The 23,996-nt window shown below is 38.7% G+C and overlaps 1 pseudogene; it reads left to right on the top strand.

Moving 5' to 3' along the window:
- The first annotated feature begins 865 nt into the window (after positions 1–865).
- Positions 866–5,393, top strand: LOC143675514 (SEC14 domain and spectrin repeat-containing protein 1-like; annotated as a pseudogene).
- Positions 5,394–23,996: the final 18,603 nt, after the last annotated feature.

The raw sequence follows: 23,996 nt of genomic DNA, 5'->3' as shown, positions 1-23,996 counted from the left end.
TATTTTTATGTACAATATCTATTGATATTTGTAGAAATGCATCTTTGAATGTCAATTATTTTCTGACATTCTTGGAATTACTTTCATTCTTTCCATTTTCTGTAATCAACATATAGTTCATGGTAAAACTGTAAGTTTAAAGTCTCGTTACAGGAAGCAATTTGAGCTATTACAAATCATAGCTTACATGGTACTAGATTGAACCACAAGAAGGACTTTTTAATGTATCCTTCAAGGCCACATTTGCAGCTTGATGACCTCAGTAAAATAATAATTTGGAGCACTGGGAATTGTGCTTTATTTTTGACCCAGTTACTAGTCTACTAGTAACCGGTAAATTCTAGACAAAGCACCTCTCACACTTCAATGTGCATTTAGAGTACTTGGAGATGTTACTAAAATGCTCATTTAGTAACATCTAGTACTACATACGTAGTAGGTCAGTAGCCGGGGGCATTTTCTTAAAGGTTCCTAGACGGGGCTGGTCCACAGACCACACTTTGAGCAGGGAGGCGCTTATCTCCCCAGAGATATCAGCAGCTCCTCAAGGAGAAATGCCGACACCAGTGTTATCTTCATCTAAGGGAGGGCGGGAAAGGATTTCTTGTAAGTAAAAAGGACTCAGATGTGACCCAAGGTTGGAGCAAAAGGTCACAGGAAGACCTGCGTCTCCACCAAGATGGTTAGAGGAAGATAAAAAAGGGCTGTAAAACGTTTCCACGCGTTCATATAGCTTTAATTTCTTAAATATTCATTAAAGAAAGCACGTACTTTTTTGGCTGCTTGTATGAATGCCTCAAAGAAGGGTCATGTGTTCAGAGCCACAAACCTTAAAAGGTACAAGTAGTTTTACAAAATCGTACACATGAATGACAACGTATGTTACGTCATCTCCCACGAACAAATCATTTGTATCTGCTGATTTGCCATCGGGTAGTGTTTACAAAATTGCCCATCTGCCTGTCCGCAGACAGTGAGAGCACAGGCGCACTCTCGCAGCTCGGATTCTTTAAAAAGGATTCCGCGGGGTTCAGCTGCGCCGCCGCCACCTGCGCGTCCGCTGGCTCGCGAGGACGCGGGTCCGTCCCAGCCCACGCCGGAGGCGCCAGGACGCAATTGGCAAGGAGTGGCTGGAGCCGCCTGGGTCGCCGCCGCCCCGAGCCTGCTCCGCCGCCAGCCGACCCTCCTCCCGCCGTTCTGTCCTTACACCCTCCGCCAACCAGAAGTAAGGAAGTTTCTTTCTTCCCTTCCCTCCCTTCTCCTCCCCTCCCCTCCCCTCTCCTTCTTCGCTCTCTCTCTCTCTTTCTCTCTCTCTCTTCTCTTTCTCTCTTTCTTCCTCTCTCTCTCTTTCCTCCCTTCCTCCCTTCCTTTCTTTCTTTTTCTTTCTCTCTCTTTCTCTCTCCTTCTTTCCTTCTTTCTTTCTCTCTCTCTCTCTTTCTCTCTCTCCTTTCCTTCTTTCCTTCTTTCTTTCTTTCTCTTTCCCTCTTTTTCTTTCTCTCTTTCTCTCTCCTTCTTTCTTTCCTTCTTTCTTTCTTTCTTTCTTTCTCTTTCTTTCTTTTCTTCCTTCTCCCTCCCTCCCTCCTTCCTTTTTATTTCTTTCCTTCCTTCTTTCTCCCTCTCTCTCTCTCTCTCAAATTTTTCATTGTATAATATATATACAAAGCAAAGAAAGAAAAAAGCAATAGTTTTCAAAGCACTCTTCAACACATACTTGTAGGACAGACCCCGGAGTTTGTCATGGGTTACCATACTCTCATCTTAGATTTTTTCTTCTAGCTGCTCCAGAGCATTGGAGGCTAGGAGGAATAAATATTCTTTTATCATCACAATTGATTTTTTTTCCTTTTTTGTAAAAAGTTACATATAAACAAAAAAGCAATAAATTTCAAAGCACAGCACAACAATTAGTTGTAGAATAGATTTCAGATTTTGGTATGGGTTACCATTCTGCAATTTTAGTTTTAGTTTTTTTTTTTTTACTTCTAGCTGCTGTAAGATACTGGGGACTAAAAATTGCTTATGTTTTTTTAAATTAATTTATTTATTAATTTAAAAAATTTAACAAACGAACTAAAACATTAACATGTGATCATTCCGTTCTACATATATAATCATTAATTCACAATATCATCACTTAGTTGCATATTCATCCAGAAGTAAGGAAGTTTCTTGACTGCAATGGAGACCTAGGTAATATTTACCCGTTTTGACGGAAAAACTAGCCTTCTTTTCCGGAGGAAAGGACAGACGCGGTGATCTCATTTGGACAATTCCTTTATGCCCGGAACAGAGTAATATGGATGAGCTCGGTGTTACTCTAGACTGTCTCCTGCGCTGTGTGGGTTAAAATCTGTGGTGTATCCCAGAAAAGCCATGCCCTTTGGTCCTCATTCAGTATTGCTGGGTGGGAACTTTTTGATTATCCACGGAGATGTGATCCACCCAATTGTGGGTGGTAACTTTTGATTAGATGGTTTTCATGGAGATGTGTCTCTGCCCATTAAATGTGGGTTGCTTGCTGCAGCCCCTTAAAAGGGAACCATTTTGGGAAAGAGACATGAGAATACAGGCAACCAGAGACCTTTGGAGATCAAGAAGGAATACGCCCCTGGGGAGCTTCATGAAACAAGAAGCCTAGAGGAGTTGGCCATGTTTGCCATGTGGCAAGAAACCCTGAACATCATCGGCCTTCTTGAACCAAGGTATCTTTCCCTGGATGCCTTAGATTGGACATTTCTAAAGCCTTACTTTAATTTGGACATTTTTCATGGCCTTAGAACTGTAGGCATGCAACCTAGTAAATTCTCCTCTTTAAAAGCCATTCGGTTTCTGGTATATTGCGTCCTGGCAGCTTGCAAACCCGAACATCAGCATTCCAGGCTATTGCTGTTACATTTTAGATATAAACAACAGGATCAGATATGCATTCCAGGCTATTGCTATTACATTTTAGATATAAACAACAGGATCAGATATGGAACCATGATTCAGAAATCATGGATATGAACCATGATTCAGAAATCAAATTCAAGATTTTCTGACAGTGAAAAGTGTGAGGCTAGAGGATTTACTGTGATATTGGAATGTGGTGAAAACAGTAGTCTTAATGCTATAGAATGTTGTTCCAGGGGAGGTGTGTTAGTTTGATTCAGTTGTCAACTTGGCCAGGTGAGCATACCTAGTTCTGTTGCTGCGGACACAAGCCAATGGTACGTGAACCTCATCTGTTGCTAATTACATCTGCAGTTGGCTAGGAGGCGTGTCTGCTGCAGTGAGTGACGTTTGACTTAATTGTCTGGTGCTTAAATGAGAGAACGCAATGTAGCCCAGCCTAAGCAGCTCGGCATTCCTCATCTCAGCACTAGCAGCTCAGCCCAGGCCTTTGGAGATGCAGAAAGAAGTCACCCCGGGGAAAGTTGTTGGAACCCAGGGGCCTGGAGAGAAGACTAGCAGAGACCATCTTGTGCCTTCCACATAAGAAAGAACCTCAGTGGAAAGTTAGCTGCCTTTCCTCTGAAGAACCAATAAAATAAATCCCCTTTTATGAAAAGCCAATCCATCTCTGGTGTGTTGCATTCCGGCAGCTAGCAAACTAGAACAGGAGGTATCAGTTGTTTTTATAGTGAAGCCAGATGGATTCTGGGATACAAAAGTAACACATTTTTGGTTTTGGAAGAAAAGGATAAACTTGGCTTTGAGGTTATTTTAGTGTCCACCAATAAATTGACTAGTTATATAGAACCATACCAGTTAGAAGATTTTGGGAATCTTAACTATGATCACATGGACTGGTTAATTAAGAAGCTCTTTTTGGAGAAATGCACAAAGGAATCTACATCATTATTAGATGAACTTGCTTTGATTAACAATGGAAGTGATTAAGGAAATCAGCAAGAGAAAAGTCTGTAGATCTAAACCTTCTTCCATGGGTTGATCCTGAAATGGTTCTTCAGACAGGGCATGAATTATTTTCCAAATTATAGCAATGCGTTAGTGGCTCAGATGGAGGGTCTCATGATCTCCTATGGGTGATGAACTGCTTGCACAACCAAAGGTTATGAAATTACTAGATTTATTTCGAGAGCAATATACCTGCTACCAGGAAGTTTGTAGGCAATGTGGTAAGCGCACACAGTTAGAAGAGATTCAATAGAAGCTGATGCCGGTTGTGAACTGGCTTGAAGGACCTGGATCAGAACAACTAAGAGCCCAGTGGGGGACTGTGGACTTCTGGGCTTCCCAGGCCCTGCAACAGGTACACGAAAGGATTGAGAGCCAACAGAGTGAATGATTTGCAGCATATCTGGAGCTTAATCAGCAACGTGCAGCACTCTTAAATGCTGGGGATGAGGAAAATCTTGTGAAGCTGAAGTCACTGCAGCAACAGCTTAGTGATGTTTGTTACTGACAGACCAGTCAGCTAGAATTTAGGCACAATCTTCTATAAGCATCTCTTGAATTTCGTGGTTTTGCCCAAGATTTGTCTCAGCAGTTGGATGACTGATTAAGGATGTTGTACATAGATGTAGCACCAGCTGATGGAGCATCGATTCAGCAAACTTTAAAACTGCTTGAAAAGAAGCTGCAAAGTGTTGATGTAGGACTGCAAGGCTTATGTGAAAAAGGTCAAGTTCTTCTGGATCACATCTCCAATCAGTCATCCTGGGTCTGTGGAAAGGATGTAACCATTGAAAATAAAGAAAACATGGACCACATACAAGGAGTGATGGTAGACATGCAGCTTAGGAAACAAGGATGTAAAGACATGGTAGGTGTGCAAAGGTTAAAGATGCTCTGAATGGTGCTGCTGCTTAAAGGTGAAGAAGCTGCTGCCCAAAGCAGAATGGCTAAGTGAGCTTCTGGATGCTCTACTTAAGACCCCCATAAGATTGGGCAATGAGGCTCAAGAAATGAAAGTTTTACCAGAAAAGCATAGAAAATTTGTTGATGTTGCACAGAACACTTACGACATTGGAAGACAGTTGTTACAGGCCACAGTTTCTCGATCATCTGGGGATATGCTTCCATGACTGAATAGAGACGGAGACAGTTTACAATAGCATCAGAAGAGAAAGTAGATATAAACAGGATCAAATATGGTTGAGAATGGCTATGCATTTCACTCAGATACCGGAAAGATTTTGCAAGACTGTCCAGAAGACCCTGAAGTTGTTAATGATGGGGAGCAATTTGATGAAATTGAAGGAGTTGGGAAATCACTTCTAGATAGATTAATTGTTCCTGTAGTTTATCCTGATGGAACTGAACAATATTTTGGGAGTCCCAGTGATATGGCTTCTACTGCCGAACGCATCAGAGAGAGGATGGAACTAGTTAGTCTCAAAAGGCGGCAGCTGAGACATCCTGAAATGGTGATCACAGAGAACTCATAGCTATCAACTCTCCACTGATCTGCAGTTCATAATCCCACATATCATTGGCATATGGCATTAGACACAATATATTAAGATGCATTTCATAGCCATGATGATTCTCATTTTTTTCCATTACACACTTCTTTCTACATGGTAACATCGTGCAACTACCAAGGCATAATTAAACATGTTTTGAGACCATTGATTTCAAGTATATTAAAAGAAGGAACTGTAAGCATTGTACTGAAAGCTTGCTTTAAAGTTTTACCTGACTGTTAGCTTATAGATGAACAACTGATAATAAGTTTTGAATGGTGCTAATAAAAGTTTACGAGTTCTCTCTATGAAAAATGTTACCTTCTTTCCTAGGTAATGTGGTAAATTTAGACTGTAGTTAAGCTATTATTAGTAGAAAATGTGTCTTTGAAAATTTACTTTGTAAGTCTTCTTCAAAATTGATTATTTTTATTGTGTCAGTATGGAGAAAACCCTTCAGATCTTTGATACATCATACTCATTAAAAGACATTTTCCTACTTGTATTGATAATGTGCTAAAAAGTTGTCTGTGCTTAATAAAAGGCTTCATTTAACACCTTTTTTAAAAAAAAGATTCCTTAAATGCTCTGCAGCTGGGAATTGGATAGCTGCTTGTCCTTGTGTATCTGGAACTCCTGTAGTATAGGTCCTAGGTGGAGCTTTCCGTTTCCATGATGCTACAGAGCCCCACTGGACCAGCCTCAGGATCATGCCACTAGCCTCTTTTTTGGCTGCTGGCAGAGGCTCAAGGCCTGGCCTGCCCTGGCATGCTGGCTCTCTCCTCACAGTGCCCTCGGGAACTCAAATATTAAAACCTACTATAAAGTTATAATAATTAAAGCCATGTTGGAGGGCGGGTCATGGTTGCGCAGCAGGCAGAGTTCTTGCCTGCCATGCCAGAGACCCAGGTTTGATTCCTGGTGCCTGGTCATGCAAAATAAATAAATAAATGTGCCATTGTAAACTGTTTTTGGTTTGTTGAATGCTTCCAGAATGCAATATACTAGAAATGAAATGGCTTTTAAAAATGGAATTTATTACATTCCAAGTTTACAGTTCCAAGGTCATAGAAATGTCCTAACGCATCCAGAAAAAGATACCCAGACTCAAGAAAGGCTGATGTCTACTACATGGGAAGGAATGTGGCTGGTGTCTGCTGGTCCTTGTTCTCAGTTTTGTTGCTTCCAGCCTCTGATGCCAGTGGTTTCCTCTCTAAGCATCTCAGCCTTCACTTAGCTCCTCTGGGACACAACTCTGGGTTCTGGCTTGCTTAGCATCTCATTGGAAGGTATATGGTGACATCTCTTTGGCTTTGTATCTCCAAACATCTGTGTCTAGGATATCTGCTCTCTCTGTTGGCACTCCAAGCATCTCCAAATGTCTGTGACTCTGTCTTCTCTGAAGCAACTCCAGAATGTTTCCCCTTTTAAAGGACTCCGGTAAACTAATCAAGACCCACTTTGAAAGGGTGGAGTCACATTTCCATCCAATCAAAATGCCATACCCACAATTGGGTGTGTCACATCTCCATGGAAACAATCCAGTCAAGGTTTCCACCCTAATAAATACATCTGTCCTCACAAGGTTGGATTAGAAAAGAAAGCAAGGCTTTTCTGGGCTACATAACACTTTCAAACTATCACATAAACCTATGACCAACTGGTTGCAAGTGTGGTTCCAGTAGCGGAAGTGGAATTTGAGGAAGCAAAAACAGAAGTAGAGGAAAAAGCAGAAGCAAGAAAAGCAGAAGCAAAAGCAGCATAAGTGGAATTAGAAGGAGAAAAAGAAGAAAACGTAGCAACAGCAAAAGTAGAAATGGGCAAAAGCAGGACCCGAGCAAAAATGGTCACAATAGCAGAAATGGAATTAGAGGAGGCAAATCTGAAGCAGAGGAAAAAGCAGAAGAAACAAAAGTAGAAGCAGAAGGAAAAGCGATAGCAGGAGCAGAAGCAGTGGAAATGGAAGTAGAAGAAGCAAAAACAAGCAGAAGTAGAAAAAAGAGTAGAAGAACACAGGCAGAAGCAGCCAGGGTAATATAAGCAGAAGCAAAAGTAGAAACTGAGTAGAAGCAGAGGTGGCTAAAGCAGAAGCAGCAGCAGCAGAACAAAAGCAGAAGCAGCAGAAGCAGGACAAAACAAGAAGCAGTAGAAGCAAAAGCAGAAGTAAGAGACTTCCTGTTGACAAAGATGATGGAGTAAGATGCTCCATGATTCTGTTTCCCTACAGAATCTTCTAAAAACCACCAAAAATGGGCAGAGCCATCTTCCTCAAAACTCTGCAAAACAGTTAAAAGGTTTCAGTAACTGGGTGAGCACCCAATCAAGAAAACAACTTAAAATTGGTAGAATAGAAGAGGGAACTGTGAGAAGACAGTGGCACAGGAAGCTCCAGGAATCAGTCCCTCCATCAAAATAACTATTGAACTGGCAGGAGCTGCATGAATTAACTACTTTGAAACTCCAGAGTATGTGGAACACTGTGCAGCATTCAGGGAAGAACTGCGGGAAGAGGCGGGTAAATTGCCATAAATTCCAGTAAGTTTCACCTTCCCTACAGCGGTTACCTTTCTCCTTCCCCAGCCTGTGGCAGGCAGCACTTGGAACTGCAGCTTGGTCTCCTGGCACAGTTAGCTCATGCCAGGTAGAGTCACAAAGACCAAGTCCTCCAAACTCCTGAGATGTGTTGTCTGATCATACATCTCTACCTTTGATCAGCTACTTCAGATGGCTGAGGGCTGGCTCTGAGGACAACCATTGCTCCAACCTCCCCTTGGGTGAAGGTAGCAGAGAAATCTTAAAGACATTAACCCTCCTCAAAACTGCAGAAAACAATTAAAGGACTGCCGTAACCAGGCATGTGATGAATTATGAAAATGCAGCTTCAGAAGCCATCAAATTTCTGGTGCCCTTGCTGGCTCCCAACTTACTCCCTTTACAATACTGGGTGGAACCAGCTTGTGCTCCTATCTTGGGTCCCTGGCCCAGTTCCAGATAGAGTAGAGTGGCCCCTGTGTGCATACTGGGGTACATGCACATCAGTGCCAATCTATACGGTGGACGTCTGAGAGACTGAGCTGGGGAGTGAGTATGGGATTCACCCTCCCAGAGTTCCCCAGCCGGGACTGGGAGAGGAACATGTAAGTTGAAAGAGTCAGGGGCAAAGGACAATCTGAATTAAATCGTTCAAGAGGGAACCTAAAAGGAGGAAGAGGTCTACTTCAAAGCGCGTGGAGGGGACTTTCACTTGAATGCCTATAAACTATAAATGGGGAATTCTTAAGGCTTCTAGAGAACACAAGGTCAGGAAAAGAAGCATGATCAGATAAGGGAGAGGACCCTTCACTTTCCATTTGCCATGGGTTGATCCTCTTGATAGGAAGGCTAAGCTCTGAAGGAGATCACCAGCCAAAGCGGAAGCAATTTGCAGACAGTGAAAGATGCTTTTTTGCCTTGGTTTGTTTGTTTTGATTAGATCCCGGCATTCAAGAAAAACTCTGTCATCTCACTAGCTGAACACAAATTTAAGGAACAGACAGCTCAGAGACTAAATCCCAGGTTAACACTTTGAAATATTTAAAATGGACAGTGTGCAACAAAACATTACAAAACAAAGAAACAGGAATTGATGGCCCATCAAAAGAAGCAAAAATCCAAAAACAATCAACAAAGAGGACCAGACTTTGGCCTTACTGGACAGATACTTTAAAAAAATTAATCTTAAATATGCTCAAGGACATAAGGGAAAACACAGAGGAAGAACTAAAGGATATGAGGAAAAAATGAATGAACAATGTGGATTTTTCATAGAGAAATACTGGAGTTGAAGAACACACAAAATGAAAAAATGCCCTTGAGAGTTTCACCAGATTGGAGGTGGCAGAAGAAAGAATCAGTGATCTCAAAGACAAAATAAAGTGATTCAGGCTGAGGAGCAGGAAGAAAAAATTAAAAGAATGAACAGAGTTTAGGAGACCTTTGGGAGTCCCAGAAGGAGAAGAAACAGAAAAAGGAACAGAAGAAATATTCAAAGAAATAATTACAGAGATATGAATTTAATAAAGATATGAATATGCATATTCAGGAAGCCCAGTGAACCCCAAACAGGATAAAGTCAAAGAGAGCTACATTCAGGTATACAGTATTCAAACTTTCAAATGCCAAGGAAAAATGGAGTTCTGAAAGCTGCAAGAGCAAAACCACATATTATGCATAAAGGAGTTCCAATAAGGGTAAGTGCTAATTTCTCATCAGAAACCTGGAGGCAAGAAAGCAGTGGGATGAAATATTTAAAGTGCTGAAAGAAAACAATTGCCTTCTCCTTTGATCTTTCTTCCAATCTTAGGTATATGTGGGTTATGCCCATTCAAATGTTTTTCATGTTAGTATAAAAAGGCGTGCAAACAATATGGGATAGGAGGATGGAACTCGTTGAAGTTCTTGAAGATACTGACCCCTCTGGGTTTCAGGACTTATCTGGCCTATGAACCATCTGTAGGTTTTAGATTTCTGAACAGTAAACTTAGTACATGCAACTTTTGAAGGATCTCAGATACAGCCCTGGGTGTCTTTCTGGGTTAACAGGAATGATGTTGTTTGGGGGTTGGCAAATCATGGCAATTAGCAATGTCCAGCTGAAGTATGCCTAAGAGTAGCCTCCAGAATAGCCTCTCGACTCTATTTGAACTCTTTCAGCCACTGATACCTTATTTTGTACATTTCTTTCCCCATTTTTGGTCAGTAAAGCATTTTTAGTTCCACAGTGCCAGGACCAAGCTCATCCCTGGGAGTCATGTCCCACATTACCAGAGAAACACTCCCCTCAATGTCATGTTGCAGTGCAGGGAGGAGGGTAATGATTTTACTAGCAGAGTTGGGGGGAGAGATAGAGAGAGAGAGAGAGAGAGAGAGAGAAGGAGGGAGGGAGGAAAAGAGAGGGAGGGAGAGACAACATCTGAGCAATAAAAAAGGTTCTCTGAAAGTAACTCTTAGACATAATTATAAGCAGGCTCAACTTCTCTGCTACAGAAATAAGTCTCATAAGAGCAAGTCTCAAGATCAGGGCTTGCCCTATTAACTTGGGAGTCCTTAGTATTTGAAAGAGTATCAGGAGATTTCCCAGTGGGAAAGATTAATAGCTCCAGATTTTTTCTTGAGTCCCTCAAGGGACTTTGCCAATACTTTTCAGATATCTGCCCAACATATTCTGGGATGTATCCGGGTATTATTATAAGCTCCACAGAATTAAAGACCCTCGTTCCCATTCATGGCTCCGTGTGTTTGGGTTGTTTAAATAAGCATATCCAAACCAGTTGAATTAGAGTGTGTGCTACAGAAAATTTAGGTTTTAGATAACATAAAGCTCTCTCCTTTAGTCTCGTAGAGTAGGTGAAGTTCTAAAGTAAATACACTGTCGTCCTTTACCTTAGTTCTGATTTATCTTAGTTCTAACCAAATTGGCTTCATTCTTATATGTAAATGAAGTCTGAAGTCTTTCTCAGTTTCTTTAACAGTTGTTGTGTGTAGTAATGCTAACTTTCAGAGCCACAGAACTCCAACTCTGACTCTTAGGTGTCACACAGGTACCCAAAGTTTCAAGGAAATACCAGGTATTTACATAGGGCACAGCATCTCAGAATTTAGAAATAACAGTTAAAACTCAGGAATAAATGTGACTGCTGTAAGAGCTTACAATCTAGGCCCTAATTTTCTTGTAGGAATTTTCTAAATGAGACCATAGAATATTTGTTCTTTTATTTCTTACTTTGTATAACATAATGTCCTCATGGTTCATTCATCTCATTTCTTGCCTCGTGACTTTGTTCCTTTCTGTAGCCACATAGTATTCCACCATATATGTACATCAGAGTTCACCTTTCTACTTCTCAGTCATTCTATGCTTTGGCCACCTCCATCCATTGGGCTTCATGGATAATGTCCAAAATAAATAATCTATGTCTCACATTATTGTCACTTATTTGTACAATCATCATTACTCTCAATTTTAGACACTTTTTGTTACTACAAAGAGAAAAATAACAGATAAATATACCCTCACCAAAGAGAAAACCCAAAAAATACCTGTCATGGTTAGGGACAGGTGTCAACTTGGCCAATTGCGGTACCTGTTCATCTGATTGGGCAAGCGCTGGCCTGTCTGTTGCAATGAGGACATTTCATAGGATTAGGTCATGATCACGTCAGCTACATCCACAGCTGATTCCATTTGTAATCAGCCAAAGGGGAGTGTCTTCTGCAATTAGTGATGCTAAATGCAATCATTGGAAGCCTTTTAAGGAGGACTCAGAGGAGACAGGTTCCATTCCTGCTTTGGCTGGTGAGCATCTCCTGTGGAGTTCATCCAGGCCATCGGAGTCATCGGCTTCGCAGCCTGCCCTGCGGATTTTGGACTCTGCATTCCTACGGTCACGTGAGACACTTTCATAAATTTTATATTTGCAAGTGTTCCCTGTTGATTCTGTTTCTCTAGAGAACCCTAACTAATACACTACCCATAATTCTTTTCCCTTACCCCCAATTATTTTCCCCCAGTATTTCTGTCATACGGTGGTATCTGCCTGTTAAATATATGCCATAGCATGCAATAGTAATTTTCCCCTATGCCCCTCTATTATTGACTCTTTGTACAAGATTCATACCTTTGAAGTGCTTCATGCAAAAACTTATTTATATATGTAGTGATAATCAGTGAGATACATAGCTCTATACAACCCATTTCAATCATGTTCATCTTCAATATGGCAGTATTACTTATAAATCCACCAGTAAATTGCCATCACGTCCATCCATTCCTATAGATTTAAGTTCGAGCTCATTAGGTACCCATTCATCCATTTCCAGCTTCTGTGTATCTCTGGGTCCCCTGTATTCTACTTTATAAGACTCTGAGTTTATCTTTACCAGGGTCATATTAGCAAAATCATACAATATCTATCCTTTTGTGTCTGGCTTATTTCACTCAACATTAGGTCCTCAAAGTTTATCCATGTTATCATGTGCTTCAGGACCTCATTTTATCTTACTGCTGCATAGTATTCGATCACATGTAAATACGACATTTTGTTTGTCCACTCGTCTGTTGACAGGCCCTTGGATTGTTTCCTGTATTGCATTTTTTCATGGACGTCCACTTCTTACAGGTGCTAAAATGAAAACACATAAAAATTAATGATAAATCACTGGTTTGGGGCATACAATTATAAAGATATAATTTGTAACAAGTATAAAAAATGTGGGGAACAGAGTGCTTTAGGAATAGTGTATGCATAAACTACTGAAAATAAATTAGTATCAAATAAAATTTGATTGTTATAGATTTAAGATGTTAAATTTTGACCCCATTGTACTCAAAGAAAATACATGAAAAATATATTCAGAAAGAAATGAGAAGGAACTCAAAATGGTATGATGCAAAAAACAAATAAATATGGAAGTAGGCATTAACAGAATAATTGAGGTTCAAAAAGGTATAAGACTTACGAATACAAAAGAGCAAAATGGTAGAAAAAAGTACTTTATGATCAATAGTGACTTTAAATATCAATGAATTAAACTCTCTGATACAAAGCCAGAGACAAAAGGGCAAAATGGATAAAAAAGCATGACCCAACTATATGCTGTTTACAAGAGATGCACCTTAAATTCAAAGAATCAAGTAGGTTAAAGTAAAAGGATGGAAATAATATACTATACAAGTAGTAACCAAAGGAGGACTGGCGTTGCTATACTGATAACAGATAAAATAGACTCTAAGTAAAAAACTGCTATAAGGGACAAATATGGTTGTTACATACTTATAAAGAGGTCATAGAATTATAGAATTATAAATATATGTGCACTTAACAGCAGAGCCGGAAAATATATGAAGCAAATAGATTTGAAGAAAGTAATAGACAGTTCTACCTTAACAATAGGATACTTCAATATATCACTTTCAAAATGGATAGAACTTCTGGACAGAAGATCAACAAGGAAATAGAATACTTGGACAATTCTCTAAGCCAGTTAGACCCAACAGATATTTATATAGAATACCTCACCCATAAGCAGCAGAATACACATTCTGACAAGAACCATTCTCCAGGATAGAGCATATATTAAGTCACAAAGCTAGTCTCAATAAATAAAAAAATATATTGAAAGCATACAGTGTACCTTCTCTGACCACATTGGAATGAAGTTATAAATCAACAGAGTGAGAAATGGAAAATTCACAAATATATGGAAAATTTCAAATGTACTCTTACATAACCAATAGGTCAAAAAAGAAATCACAAAGGAAATTAGGAAATATCTAGATGTGAATAAAAATGAAACACAACATACCAAAACTTACAGGATGCAGGAAACTCAAGGAAAATTTATAGCTCTAAATGCTTGCTTTAAAGAAGAAGAAAGATCTCGATTCATAGAACTAACCTCAAAAACAGAGGCTCTAGAAAAGGGAGAGCAAACTAAGCCCAAAGCAAGCAGAAGGAAAGAAATAACAAAGATTAGGGCAGGGATAAATGAAATAGAGAATTGAAAAAAAAAAACAATACAGAGGATAAAAAAAAACAAAACCATAAATGGTTCTTTGCAAAGATCAATACAATTTACAAGCCTTTAGATTGACAAAGATAAAGAGAGAAAGAGGACACAACAAAAATCAGAGATGAAAATGAACCCCACAGAAATAAAAATAAGTATAAGAGGATGAGGATACCACAAACAACTGTACACCAAAAAATTAGATAACCAGATAATATGGACACACAAACTACCTATACTAACAAAGGTGAAAGAGAGAGCACAGCAAAGAGATTGAATCAGTAATCAAAAACCTCCCAACAAAGAAAAGTCCAGGACCAGATGACTTCAAAGGTGAATTTTGCCAAGCATTCCAAAAGATTTAACATCAGTCCTGCTCAGACTTTTCCAAAAATTGAAGAGGATGCATTCTATGAGACCAACATAATCTTTATTCCAAAGAAAAGAAAATTGCATTCCACCAAAAAGAAAATTACAGACCAATGTAATTTATGAATATAAATGCAAAAATCCTCAGCAACATACTAGTAAACTGAATCCAACAGCTCATCAAAAGAATTATACAAAATGATCAAGTGAGATTGATCCCAGGAATGCAAGGGTGGTTGAACATAAGAAAATCAATAAATGTAATAAACCATATTAACAGAATAAAAGAAAAACAAAACCCACATGATCATCTCCATTGATAACAAAATCTAAGGCCACTTCTTGACAAAAACACTTAGAAAACTTGAAATAGAAGGAAACTTCCTCAATATGATAAAAGGCACATATGAAAAACCCACAGCTAATGTCATACTTCATGGTGAAAGACTGAAAGCTTTCACTCTAAGATCAATAACAAGACAAGGATGCCCATTGTCACAATTGTTATTCAATATTGTACTGGAAGTTCTAGCTAGAACAATAAGGCAAGAGAAAGAAATAAAAGATATTCAAATTGGAAAGGAAGAAGTGAACCTTTCCTGTTTGTGGATGACATTTTTTTCTATATACAAAAAAATCCTGAAAAATCCACCACAAAGCTACTGAAACAAATAAAGAAACTCAGCAAAGTGGCAGGGTAAAAGATTAACACCCCCAAATCAGTAGTGTTTCTATGTACTGGTAATGAATAGTCTGAAGAAGAAATTTTTAAAAAATCTATTTACAACAGTAACTAAAAGAATCAAATATCTAGGAATAATTCTAAACAATGATGTAAAAGACTTGTCCACAGAAAGCTACAAAACATCCCTAAAAGAAATCAAAGATCTAAATAAATGGAGGGATATTCCATGTTCATGGGTTAGAAGAATAAATATTGTTAAGATGTCAATTTTAGCCACAGTGATTTGAAGATTTAACACAATCCCAATTAAAACTCCAACAACTATCTTTGCAGAAATGGATACGTATGTCATCAAATATATGTGGAAGGGTAAGGAGCCCTAAATAGCTAAAGCAATCTTGAAAAAGAAGAGTGAATTTGGAGGACTCCCATTTGTAAAACTTACTACAAAGCCATAGTGTTCAAAACAGCATAGTACTGGCAGAGGAACATACATATAGACTAATGGAATAAAACTGAAAGTTCAGAAATCAACCCTCATGTTTGTGGCCGACTTACGTTTTTACAAGGGTGCCAAGTCCACTCAATTAAGGAAGAAGAGTGTCTCCAACAAATGGTTCTAGGAAAACTGGATCGCCATAGCAAAAAATGAAGATGAATTCCTACCTCACACCATAAGCAAAAATCAACTCAAAATAGGTCAAAGACTGACATGCAAGAATCAAAACTATAAAATTCTCAGAAGAAAATATAGGGAAGGATTGTAGTTTGGAGCTGATATGTACTGCAGAAAAAGCCATGTTCTTTTTTCTTCTTCTTTTTATTTATTTATTTATCTTTAATTTTTTTTTTTTTTTTTTTTTGGAAGAGTGGGCATGTTGTTTTAATCCATTCTTGTGGGTGCAGACATATTGTGGGTGGTACCTTTAGGTTCAGTGGAGATGTGGCCTAGCCCATTCAAGGCGGGCCTTAATTCTTTACTGGAGCCATTTATGAGAGGGTGAATGACAGAGAAAGGTTTGAGAGAGATGAAACCAAGAGATGGCCTGCAGGAACCAGAGTAGAGGCCACAGGAAACAGAGCTGAAACCAACAAAACCTGGTAGTGAAGGACCAGCAGAAGCCAGCCATATGCCTTCCCATGTGACAGAGGAACCCCAGATGCCAGTAGCTTTCCCTCTGAGAAGATATCATCCTGTTCATGCCTTAGTTGGAGCATGTTTATGGCCTTAGAACTGTAAATTTATAAACAAATATATACCTATTGTAAGAGCCAACCCATTCCTGGTACGTTGCATTCTGGCAGCATTAGCAAATAGAAGCAGGAAGTATTTTCAGGACCTTGTGTTAGGCAGTGGTTTCTTAGACTTTATTTCAAAGCACAAGCAGAAAAGAAAAAAATAGATAAATGGGACCTAATCAAAATTAAAAACATTTGTGCATCAAAGGACTTTATCATGAACATAAGACTACCTACTCAGTGGGAGAAAATATTTGGAAACCACATATATGATAAGGGCTTAATACGTAGAATATAAAAAGAAATCCTTCAACTCAACAAGAAAAAGACAACCTATTAAAAATGAGCAAAAGACTTGAATAGATATTTCCCTAGAGAAGATAAACAAATGGTCAAAAAGCACATGAAAAGTTACTCAACATTATTAGCCATTAGGGAAATTCAAATCAAAACAATGGAATACCATTTCACACCCACTAGAATGGCTACTATTAAAAAAAATGGAAAATTGCAAGTGTTGGAGAGGATGGGGAGAAATAGGAACACTCTTCATTGTTTGGTGAGACTGAAAAATAGTGCAGCCGCCATGGAAGACAGTATGGCAATTCCTCAGAAAGTTATGTATAGAATTACCATGACCCAGCAGTTTCACTTCTAGGTATAACCCAAAGAATTGAAAGCAGGGACTTAAACAGACATTTGCACACGGGTGTTCATAGTGGCATTATTCACAATTGTCAGAAGATGGAAGCAACCCAAGTGCCCATCCACTGAAAAGGGATACATAAAATGAAATATCATTCAACCATAAAAATGAAGTTCTGATACATGTGACAACATGGATGAACCTTTCAGACATCATGTTGAGTGAAATAAGCCAGACATAAAACGACAAATATTGTCTGATATCACTGATATGAAGTAATTAGAATAAGCAAACTCATAAAGTCAGAAACCTGAATACAGATTGCCAGGAGCTGTGGTAAGTCTAGAGAATGGGGAGTTAATGCTTAAATTATAGCATTTCTTTTTGGGTTGATGGAAATGTTTTGGTGATGGTAGTACAACACTGAATGGTATATTCAAATGTGGTTAAAGGGGAGATTTTAGGGTGTGCATATGTTAGTAGAATGAAAAATTAAAACAAAACCTCCCAAAACATGGGACTGTACAACACGGTGAACCCTATTGTAAATGATGGGCTATAGTTACTAAAACAATTATAAAAATGTTATTTCATTAATTGTAACAAATGTACCACACTACTGCAAGGTGTTAATAATAGAGTGGCATATATGAACTTTCTATTTTCTACATGATTTTTATGTAAACCCATTAACTTCTCTAAAAAACAAAACAAACAAATGTATTCAGGAATTATATACAAAAGATGCGCAAGACTTGTCACTGAAAACGTACAAAATATTGTCAAGCTTAAGAAAAGGAGATCTAAACAAATACAGTCAGTTCATGGGTGAAAACTTAATATTCTTAAAATGTTCATTATTCCCATTTGCATTCAAATCCCAGTTTTAAAATCCCAGTTTAATTCCCAGAATTAAAAAAATTCTTTTTTTAAGCTGAAAATTTTATTCTATATAAAATTGATAGGAAAGACAAACAAATTTGTGGAAAATAAAATAGTTGGAAGGCTTACCTGTTTTCAAGACTGAATATAAAGCTGCAGTAATCAAGACAATATGCTTTTAGGTTTAGGATAGACAAATAGATCAATGGCACAGAACAGAGAATCAAGAAATAGTGCCATACTTATATGTCAGTCAAATTTGAACAAAGGTTCTAAGGCTATTTAATGGGGACAGAAAATCTCTTCCACAAATGGTTTTGAAACAACCTGGAAAAATGTTTGGGGAAAATATGAACCTCAATCTCTGCTACATACCACACACAAATTTTAAAAGCTTCCAGAAGAAAACAAAGGAGATTATTTTTGAAACTTTTGGGTGGGCATGCATTCCTTAAACAAGACATAAAAGCACTAAATATAAAAAAAGTGTGAGAAGTTTGATCTCATGAAAACTAAAAAACTTCTGTTCATCAAAAGATACTTAAGAAAATGAAAAGGCAAGTCACACCAAGAAAATACTCATAATACAAAAATCTGACAAAGGGATTATATCTAGAATACATAAAGAACTTCTACAACTTACTTTTTAAAAAAGCAACCCAATCTTAAAAAGTAGGCAAAAATCTTGAACAGATACTTTAGTGAAAGGAGACAAAAGGCCAATAGGCAAGTGAAAAGGGACTCAACGTTTTTAATTATTAGGAGAAATGCAAATTTAAACTACCACGAGAGAAAACATTATATAAACAATTAAAATGAATACTATTAAAAAGAATGACAACTGTAAATTTTGGCAGGAATTTAGAACAACAGCTTGAACCACATTGCTGGTGGTAGTATAAAAGGGTTAATTGCTTTGGAAAACTGGCAGTTTCTTATAAAATTAAACATATACCTATTTAATGACACAGCAAATCTTCCCAAGAAAAGTGATGTGTCTATAAAATATTTTTATAGAGTTTCAGTTTTATTCATGATAGCAAAATGTTTGTAGCAGTTTTATTCATAATAGCTGCAAACTGGAAAGAATTCAAATGTTGGCCATCAGAATAAACATTTTGTGTTATATTCATACAATAGAATACCATTGTGCTTGTTTGAATCTGTTATCTATCCCCAGAAAAGTGTATGTTTTTTTAATCCATCTCGGTGGGTGCAGACCTATTGAGGGTGGGAACTCTTTCTCAGCTTTCAGAAGCCCTGCCCGTGAACCCAGGGGCCATCTGGAGGCCTGAGCAGTGTACCTATCTAGGAAGTGGATCCAAAGCAAGCCCTTCCACTACTGTTAAATGAGATGATTCTGTTCCAGCAAGAGGTTTGCAGATACTGGGCCAGTGCTTGCCTGAGGCACAACCAGCAGGACCACAGGGTGTGAGCCCGCAGCCATGAGAAGGCAGGTCCACATGCTGCTGGAAGGAGACACACCCATAGAAGACACAGGGACAAGTCTTCATGACCTGGAGAATGGATCCTTAGATATGCTTCCAAAGTGTGAGCAACAAAAGACAGAATAGATATATTTAACTTCATCAAAATTAAAAATTTTTGTACATTGAATGACATCAAGAAAGTGAAAAGACATCTCACAAAATGGAAGAGAATAGTTGCAAACCACGTATCAGATAAGGCCAGATTAAGTCAGACTACATAAAGAACCAAACAAGACAACCACAGAAAAGACAAACAACTCAATTAAAAAATGGGCAACGGACTTGAGTAGAATATATACAGATGGCCAATAAGCTCTGAAAAGACGCTCACCATACATAGGGAAATACAGATCAAAACCACAGTGAGAAACCACTTCACACCCTGAAGAATGGGTGTTGTTAAAATGACAGAAAATAACAAGTCTTGGAGAGGATGTGGAGAAATTGGAACCTCTGCCAGTTTGAATCTTTTGTGTACCCCAGAAAAGCCATGTTCTTTAATCCTCATTCAATATTGCTGGGTGGGGGCTTTTTGATTATCCATGGAGATGTGACCCACCCAATTGTGGGTGGTAACTTTTAATTAGATGGTTTCCATGGAGATGCATCTCCATCCATTCAAGGTGGGGTTGCTTCCTGGAGCCCTTTAATAGGGAATCATTTTGGAAAAAGCTTGAGAGCTATGAGAGCCACACAGCTAGAGAACTTTGGAGATGAAGGAAAACGCCCCAGGGGAAGATTCATGAGACAAGCACCCTGGAGAGAACACTAGCAGATGTCGCCATGTTCACCATGTGCCTTTCCAGTTGAGAGAGAAACCCTGAACATCATTGGCCTTTCTTGAACCAAGGTATCTTTCCCTGGATGCCTTAGATTGGACAACTCTATAGCCTTCCTTTAATTTGGACATTTTCACAACCTCAGCACATGTAAACCAGCAACTTTTAAAATAAATTTCACAACCTTTGCACATGTAAACCAGCAATTTAATAAATTCCGGGGGTGCGAGGGTAATTCAGTGATAGAATTATTGCCTGCCACGCAGGAGACCCGGGTTCAGTTCCCACTTTTCAAACAAACAAGCAAACAAACAAACAAAAAAACCGAACAAAAATTCAACAAATGATGCTGCAATAAGGGATACTCACATGGAAAAAGAATGAACTGTGACCCCCCACCATACAGCATGCAAAGAAGAGAAAAAGCCATTTCATTCCTGGTATATCACATTCCAGCAGCTTACAAACTAAAACAGAACGCTTTACCATTGTTGGCGGCAACCTCTGTGGAAAGCAATATGGCAGCTGCTCAAAAAAGTTAAACAAAATTATCATATAACACAGCAATTCTACTTCTAAGTATATACCTGAAGAAAATGAAAACCAGTTCTCAGACACATGCTTGTACACCAGTGTTCATAGCCGCATTACTCACAGTAGCCAGAAGGTGGCTTCATTGCCCTGACCTCAAGTGTCCATCTACAGAAGAATGGATAAATAAAATGTGGGATATCTATACAGTAGGATATTATTTATCCAAAAAAAGAATGAAGTTTTGAGATGCGCTGCAACATGGAACAGCTTTGAACACATTGAGCTCAGTGTAATTAGCAAGACCCAACAAGGACAAACATTGTATGACGTCGCAGGAGATGTGTGGAAATGGCAAAACTGCAGAGACAAAAAGGTAGTTTAGAGATTATCAGGAGATGGCGAAAGGGTGGTAAAGAAGTGGGTATGTTTGGTGGATATGGAGTGTTTGTAAATAAAATTAATTTTTAAAAAAGATAGGCCCCCCCACTCATCCATGCACTGCTATGGTATAAAAAGGCAGGGAGGGTGGTGCAACAGTGACTCAGTGGCAGAATTCTCGCCTGCCGTGCCAGAGACCCAGGTTCAATTCCCAGTGCTTGCCCATGCCAAAAAAAAAAAAAAGGGCCGGGAGACTCATTGCCCGGTGGAAGAAGGCACAGCCATGCACTGCTGGGGCGGGAACTTCCCTGATTTGCCTCTCCCAGGCTTCAGGGGCTTTTCTGGGGGGAACAAGGGAAACTGCCAGAGCAGGAAGTAGACATCCTGTTTTCTTGGGCAGTGGAAGCCACATGGGCCTCTGGTGACTTCGCCCTGGGAAATAGAGGGCTGTTGAGTGGAGTTTTTCATTTTAAGAAGATTATAATTATTTTTCCCCATCATAAAAGGAGCATTTGTTTGTTTGAAAACAAAAATACATGAGGGAAAAAGAGAATCTAAAAGTCACCTGTTAGGCCATCTAAAGAAACCACTGTGAAAATTCACATATCATAGAACTCAAAAAAAAAAAGAAACCACTGTGACTTTTTTCGGCATACAGCACCTTTGGTACTTTCCCTCAAATATTTTATCTTACATTTTTAAAAGTTCAGTGTTAAGCACATCAGTGTCCATAACATGTAAATAAAAAGTACTAAATATGCTACAACACGAAAAAACCTTGACAACATTATGCTGTATAGTTCCATTTATAGGAAAGGTCCAGAGGAGGCAAATCCATAGAGTCAGAAAGTAGATTAATGGTTGTCTAGGGACTGGGCAGAGGGGAAATGGGGAGTGCTAATAGGTATGGGGTTTCTTTTGGAGTAATGAAAATGTTCTTGAATTGAGTGTGGTGATGGTTCTACCACTCTGTGAATGTACCAGAGGCCACTGGATTGTACATCTTAAATGGGTGAATTAGATGGCATGTGGACTATATCTCAATAAAGCTGTTATAAAAAAATAAGAATATGGGTTATTGTGTATATGTTATTAAGATAAAAGCTGAATATTAATTTTAAAGTTACTTGAAATGTACATAAAACGAAATTAATGAAATGGGAATTGCTGAATTTCAGGTACTGTTTCTTCACTATTAGCATTCCTAAAAGACTGAACTTCTTAAGTCAAGAAAAGTAATTAAATAAATTATTGGCAAGTTGCAGCCATTGTTTCAGATTTTGACGTATGAGTGGACTCCCTGCTCTGACAGATGAAGGAATCGCCCTCTTAAATTTCCTCCCACTTTGTTGCCCTGACCACATGATTTTGTTGCTTATATTATTTTCCTTCTCTAACCTGCTTCGGCTAATCCTGTACTTGTGCAGCCTTAGTTCAATATATGGTTAGATTTTATGCACACTACTAGTCCTTTTTTGATTCATTTGATAGTTTAGTATTTTTTCCATGGAAGGATTTGGATATAGAGTCCTCTGGGTTCTTTCCTGTTTGAAAATGTCTCTCTTATCTTTTAAATGGGATGTAAGTTCCTGTGCTATTTCTATCCTGAAAAGTTCTCACTCCATGCTGCCATCTTTTCTTAATGCAATTTTGTTGCGATATATCCACATATCATATAATCATCCAAAGTGTTACAATACAGTGGTTCACAATATCATCATATAGCTATGCATTTATCACCACCATCAATTTTTGAACATTTTCATTACTTTAAAAAACATCATGTAAGAATAAAATTAAAAAATAAAAATGAAAAAACACCCAAAACATCCCGTCTCCCTTGTCCCCTATTATTTATTTATTTATTGTCCTTATTTTTTTTACTCATTTGTCCATACACTGGTTAAAGGGAGTGTCAACCATAAGTTTTTCACAATTACACGGTCACACTATAAAATCTATATAGTTCCACAATCATCTTCAAGAATCAAGGCTACTGGAATACAGTTCAACAGTTTCAGGTATTTCCTTCTAGCTGTTCTCATCCACTACAAACTAAAAAGGGACATCTATATAAATGTATAAGAATAACCTCCAGAATGACCTCTTGACTCTATTTGAAATCTCTCAGCCATTGGAACTTTATTTTGTTTTATTTCTCTTCCCCCTTTTAAGAAGTCATTTTAAATCCCTTGATGCCAGGGCCAGTCTCATTCTGGGAGTTCTGTTCCACGTTGCCAGAGAGATTTACACCCCTGGGAGTCATGTCCCACGTAGAGGGCAAGGCAGTGAGTTCACCTGCCGAATTGGCTTTAAGAGAGAGACCACATCTGAGCAACAAACGAATACAATATTTGTATAAATTTTAGTGTTAGAATTCTCATTGCAACTAAAGTCCATTTTAAAAAAGATGAGAACTGAACCATGCAAATAATGTTAGTTCAATAAGCATGTGCTGACTGACTACTCAATGACAGGTGGAGTACTAAGAATAGGTAAGACCAGGGGTGTCAAGACAAGCTCTGACCCTGCAGGTCAAGTCCCCAGTGCATTGGGGGCAAGAATAGAGCATGAGAAGTGCCCCAGTAATTGCACTTGATCTGTTCCAAGCACATCCCAGCTTGTAGCATCCATAGTTATCTGGGAGGTTTATATTTCATGCTGATAATTAATGAACAATCATTTCAAATTTGCTGGAGAGAAAACTAGGGAAAGACTTTCCACAGGACAACTTGAAAATGGGAATTAACTAGAAATAGAAGCATTCTGAATGCTTCTCCTCTTGTGTCATGTCAAGCACTGCTGAGTCTGAGAACCCAATGAACAAGACAGACAGAGTCACTGCTCTTGAACCCCACCAGCTACAATCCATTGCGTTCAGTGCTGGCTTCAAGGGAGACAGATTGCACGAGAACCGTGAGAAGTACTTCTCAGCCTTTGTGGGCCATGGCCTCAGGTTTCCAGGATGAAATGAATTAGGCCCTGAAGGATGAGTAGGCGTTGATCTGGCGAAGGGGGAGAACGGTGCGAGTCAGG

This window comes from Tamandua tetradactyla, chromosome 3 (assembly GCF_023851605.1).
Source record: "Tamandua tetradactyla isolate mTamTet1 chromosome 3, mTamTet1.pri, whole genome shotgun sequence".
Lineage (NCBI taxonomy): Eukaryota > Metazoa > Chordata > Mammalia > Pilosa > Myrmecophagidae > Tamandua > Tamandua tetradactyla.
This window is presented reverse-complemented; position numbering and strand designations above follow the sequence as displayed.